The sequence below is a fragment of the Lytechinus pictus genome, chromosome 18, assembly GCF_037042905.1.
Source record: "Lytechinus pictus isolate F3 Inbred chromosome 18, Lp3.0, whole genome shotgun sequence".
Classification (NCBI taxonomy): Eukaryota; Metazoa; Echinodermata; class Echinoidea; order Temnopleuroida; family Toxopneustidae; genus Lytechinus; species Lytechinus pictus.
In genome coordinates, this window is record NC_087262.1 from 17,103,267 (window position 1) to 17,109,266 (window position 6,000).

Here is a 6,000-nt window from a genome sequence, read left to right on the forward strand (position 1 = left end):
TTCGAGTTTTTTAACATTTTTATTTCTCCTCGTACACAGACGGCTCGCTATGGTGCAACCGTCATTATGGGGTTAACAATGCAAAATCCCCCAGACGGCGCTCATCGATTTTTGTCTTTATTTCATAAAAATATATGGAAAGAACTGTATCAAATAAATATTATTATTCCGTTTTGTCCTAAAATGCACCAAAAAAAGAGAAAATATACTTAAAAGGGGAAAAACAGTAACTAATTGCTTCGGCTGTCGCGCAACTTCACTTCCCCGTTTTATTGGAACTTAATGCATAAACATATGGCCATTGAGTCCCTGTACAGATCGAGCTAGAACTTCGGTCTCTGTATTGGTGAGTGGAGCTAATGGACTTCAGCGGAACAACGAACATTACAGACTGGAGACCGAAGCTTTTGGTCTAATTACGTATATATGCATTAAACCACGGATGGCTGGCTATGCATACCGCTGAATAAAATACTTCCGGACGAGCTGCAGACTGACTGGCACTGTAACGTGGGATCTAACTCGGCTGGACTCACGTTACCTTGCTCCATGCTACCGATGCACGCCGTGTCCGACCGTGGCCGGGTCCCGCCTTGGGGCCATTGCATGCAGGCATACATGTCCGTACATGGGAATGACGATGTAATATCGATGTGGCAGATATGGCAAGTTCCGACTCGGAGTCCTCGTATAAAAACAGTAGAAGTCTGGATGTATTCTAGGATAGTTGAGCCACATGGCTGATTTGCTTGTTTGTTATGTTAAGCAGTAGGCGAGTGCCTTTTATTTAAGGCACTTGCCGGCTTAAAACGAAACTAGAATTTGAATTTCATTTTATTTTCCCAGCGTGTTTGTCCCATTGAAGACACCGTTAGAAAAAAAAATCGCATCGAAATAAAAAAAATCGCCAAAAATCCAAAACCCGAGTGATTTCGAACGCGACCCGAGTGATTTCGAACGCGAACGCGACCCGAGTGATTATAACAAGCCGTATAGGGCTGGGAAGAGTAAGATGTGATAAGGATGGAATAAGTGAAACGTAAATTATTAGTATAGAGCAGGGGTTCTCAAACTACGGCTCGCGGGCCGGATCTGGCCCGCGGAGCTTCTCAATCCGGCCCACGAGACTCTGCTGGATTTTTTTTTATGCCTTTTAAGTCACAATATGAAACATAGCTCAATATGGTTACATTGTGTAGACCTAACCGTAATAAAAGTAATAGCAGTCAAATTAATTTGACTTTTTAACAAAGTTTAGTGGAGTCTTTTCTGTCTGTTCGATCTACTTATTAGATGACCAGCGCTGTTCTCACCATGTTTGGATCTACATACAGGTGCGAAAGTGCATTTTCCACAATAAACATTTTAAAGAACTAACTCGTACCGAAGTACCTTGACAGGGGCCGCGAAACGGTTTTCAAAGTGCGGGGGGGCTGGCCATGCAAAAAATCACAATCATATGGTCATTTTTACGTGTTTGTACATGGTTTTGGAAAAAAGGTAGGGGGGGGCTAAAGCCTCCCCGCTTCCGCGGCCCCTGCTTGACCAGTGAACATTTGCACCAGTGCCTTTGTCTGGCAATTTGCACCGTTTGTGCCAAGGTTCAAGCAACTTGTTGCGGACAGACTGTCACTTTTCCCATATTGAAAGTGACTAGGAGACTGACATCCTTGTTAGAGTCTACTACAGACATGCTCTATTATTCATTCTTCTTTGACTACAAAAAATATTGATACTTCAAGACATTATCTGTCTCCCCTATACCAGGTATGTACAGGAACAATCTAGATTCCTTTTAACAAAGTACTACAATTTTGTTATCATTGATATTGCCTCTTGCTGTATTTTGAAATCTTTTCTAATTTTGCCTGCGTTCCATATGAAACTGTTATAAATTTGTTGGATTAAAGTGATTGGTTAACATTGGTTTGACTTTTGAAAAATCTGATTTAGAAGGTCACACTTGTCACCTGTGTCTGGGATATGTTAAAAAAATGAAGCCTAGAAAAAATTGCGTTCGAAAATAATTATTTAGTGCTTCAAATATTGAAATATAAAGTGACCGAAAACACCATCTTAATTTCATCCCATACACTTATGTGTACTATTTAGGCGTCTATAAGACGCCTATTTACAAAATCGGGGTTTGCCTTGTAGTTTTAGCTTTTCATTCTCAATAATGGTTGTTTTTAGGGTTTATTAGCTCTAATACATGCACTTGTACACATGTTTCATCTCGGTTTGACAATTTTTTTAAATCGGCTGCTCACAAAGTTAACAATACCTTTCCCAAAATAAGGGCCAGATTGCACAAGAGAGCATCTAGGACCCCAACCGCAAGGGTCTTTGCGCTTCGCGCACATTCCCTGGCCCTTTCAGGTTAACTTGTATGCTTTTCACACTGTCCTTTTTTCCCTTAACCCCGGGAAATTGGTGGGGCTAAGGGGGGGGGGGCCTTGGCCTTAGCCCCACCAATTTCCCAGGGTTAAGCTTAGCCCACTTCGTTTTCACACTACGTTTTAGCAAAGTGGGCTAGCACGGTAAATAGTAAGGTACTATCTGGCCCTGCACAAAAGCAGGGTTAGCCGGCTTATTGTGGTGCTAGCACCACAATTGCGGTGCTAAGAGATGCAGTGTGAAACGAAACTGGGCTAAGGAAAAGTGGGGCAAAGCAATAGCCAATCACAGAAGTCGAAATTGCACGTTAATCACGCTCTGTATGGTAAAATCATCAATATTCATGAGCTGTGGGATAGTCCGGGGTTAAGGCGTTAACCCCGGCTAAGCAGATAGTATGGGGTTAAGAAAGACAGTGTGAATCCAAAAAAAGATAGTATGGGGTTAAGGATAGTACGGGGTTAAGGATAGTATGGGGTTAAGGAAATGCAATGTGAAAAGCATATTGGAGTCTCATCTGGCCCTTCAAAGAAAAAGTTTGAGAACCACTGGTATAGAGGTTGTATAGGGTTGAATGGAGTAAGATGAGATAAGGGTGAAATAAGTGAAAAGTAAATTATTGGTATAGAGGTTGTATATATAGGGTTGGGTAAAGTAAGATGTGATAAGGATGAAATAATAGAGGTTGTTTAGGGTTGGGTGGAGTAAGATGAGATAAGGGTGAAATAAGTGAAAAGTAAGGGAAGGATTATGCCATGGGTTGGTAAAGTATGTTCTAGTTCCAACTCTCTGGTATAAATGAAACATAAGTGATTTGGATGGAGATGATATAAGGTTTGGTGGAGTAGGACATGAATAAAGGTAGGATAAATGAACAGTAAGTTAATGATGTGGACATTGTCGAGGGTTGGGTGGAGTAAGATGACATATGGGTGGAATAAGTGAACGGTAAGTGAAGATTACCACAAGAGTGGGTAGAATGAAGGTTAAAGGGGTGTAATGGGATGTTGGGAGGAAGAAAATAGAGTGTGATTGGGAGGTATAGGGATGGATGGAGTAAGACAGAGATAAGGGTGGAATAAGTGAAAAGTAAGGGGAAAATAGTTCCAGTTAAGATTTGATTAGATAGGCATGTTAAGGGAAGATTGAGATAAATTGAGAGTAGAATAAGTGATCAGTAAAATAAGACTAATGGACGACAGTAGAGTAAGTAAAGGTAAAATGTATTTGTAGAGAAGAGAATATTTGTGAGGGGAAAGTAAAAGTTGTACTTGATTAAGGGGAAAAGGTCGGGATGAGAACTAGAAAGTAAAGTAATGTCCATCCTATCATCGTCTCTCTCATTCTTCTTTTCAATTTCTTGTATTTTTTTCTCTTTTTGTTTCTGATTTCCTGTTTTCTCTTATCAGTCTTTATTTTAATCTATTGCTCTATCCTTTTCTTTCTCTCCTTTTCTCTTTCATTGAATTTTAAGCTCCACCTCCCGTCCTTCCCATTGCATCTCCATCTTTCAATAAACAGATATAAAGCACTTGGTGTTTGTACAGTATAATGCAGTTTAGGGAATTTGGAATCAAATATTGTCCTATCCATTCTGATCATAGTTTAAAAGTTCAAGTTTGTATTTGTGTACATACAAGGAATATAAATCTAATTTCATCCATGCAGCATTGTGTAAGTGCCACTATAAACAAAGTGCGTGTAAATTTTTGAATTTCAAAGTGTGTGATATTTTTCTCGAATCTGAACAAAAGGGACTTTGTGTCCAAGCAGGTTCCATTCATTTTGATCAATGATTTTGTTAATATATATATATATATATAATTAAATTCAACTTTTGACATTCCAAACAAAATATCAAAGAAAAATGTCAGATATTTTTTTTTAAATACTCCATTTATTATTATATATAAACATGTTTATTTAGTACTATATTCATGATTTGAAAAATACATAGAAAATATATGAGCCATTTTAATAACACACAACTTGATATTATTAAGAAATATGTCAATAACAGCATGAAGTTATACAAGCTAAAGTTCCTTATGAGAGGATGGAATAGTTAAAGAAAGAGAATAAATGCCAATATCCTATGTTGGTGAAAATATTGTTAATGAAAAAGAAAGGAATGTTGTTAAAATTCCATTTGTTTTCTAAATGTGTTTCATTTGTGATAATTACCTTTTATTAGTAAGATGATGAAATACTGTGCAATAAACATTTTCACAATAACATTTCTTCTAAGCACTTGTTTTTGTTACACTATACCTTAAATATGAATAGTATTATACTATATTTAAAGTGATTGGTTAACATTGGTTTGACTTTTAAAAAATCTGAGCTAGAAGGTCACACTTGTCGCCTGTTTCTGTGATATGTTACAAAAATGAAGCCCAGAAAAAATTGCGTTCGAAAATAATTATTTAATGCTTCAAAAATTGAAATATAAAGTGACCGAAAACACCATCTTAATTTTATCCCATACACTTATGTGTACTATTTAGGCGTCTATAAGACGCCTATTTACAAAATCAGGGATTGCCTTGTAGTTTTAGCTTTTCATTCTCAATAATGGTTGTTTTCAGGGTTTATTAGTTCTAATACATGCACTTGTACACATGTTTCATCTTGGATTGAGAATTTTTTAAATCAGCTGCTCCCAAATTTAAACAATACCTTTAAGGTGGCTATTTGTGTTAAAAATACAATTTTTGTATATCTCTCCTTTAAGCCACCTTTATGTTTGAGAGCAGCATAAATATTTACTAAGGTATTGTGTGCTTAGATCAACACCATGTATGGAAAAATTTTCCATGCATGAATGCAAACTAGAGAAAATGAAATCTCTTTCGCGAACTTTGAACACATTCCTGCATGCTTGCTGTGTAAATATCGTGTATGTACTGATATTAGTTGTATTAAGGTGTATTATGATCAAATAATGATGCAATTTATTATCCCTTTTGCAGAGTTCTCAATGCGCTGTATGGTCTTTGCTATTTATGATCTTTTTCTATTTTTTTTTTCTATTTTGGGGGACAAATATTGATAATTCATAATGAAACATGTCGAAGGCGCAATTATATTATAATCCAAAGTCAACATTACAGGGCATACCAAGTTTTATGACAGTTGCTGCATTGGATGGTTAAAATCAGTCCTGAGCAAATATTCTTATGATATCATTTATAAGTGGATTAATTGCATTGTGTCATTTATATTGTGTTTGTGGTGGGTGACCAATTATCATTTTCAGATATTTGGTCTGACATGTTTAAAGTTTGATTCTAAAGATAGCATTTATGCTGACACGTTTAACGTATATCATTTTTGTCCCTTTATTAACTTTGGATCTCAAAGATGACCTAGTTTGAATAGGGTTATTGCACATATGGCTAGTGGATATATTGATGTGTAGATGTTCTAAGATTGATTGAGAAAGAAATTGAAGAAGGAGGAAGAGGAGGAGAAGAGTGAAGTAGAAGAAGGAGAAGAGAAGAAGAAGGAAGGAAGAGGAGGAGGAGAAGGTGAAGTTGAAGAAGAAGTGGAGGAGGAGAGAGGGAAGGAGTGAAAAGGAGAAGAAGATGAAGAAATAGTGAG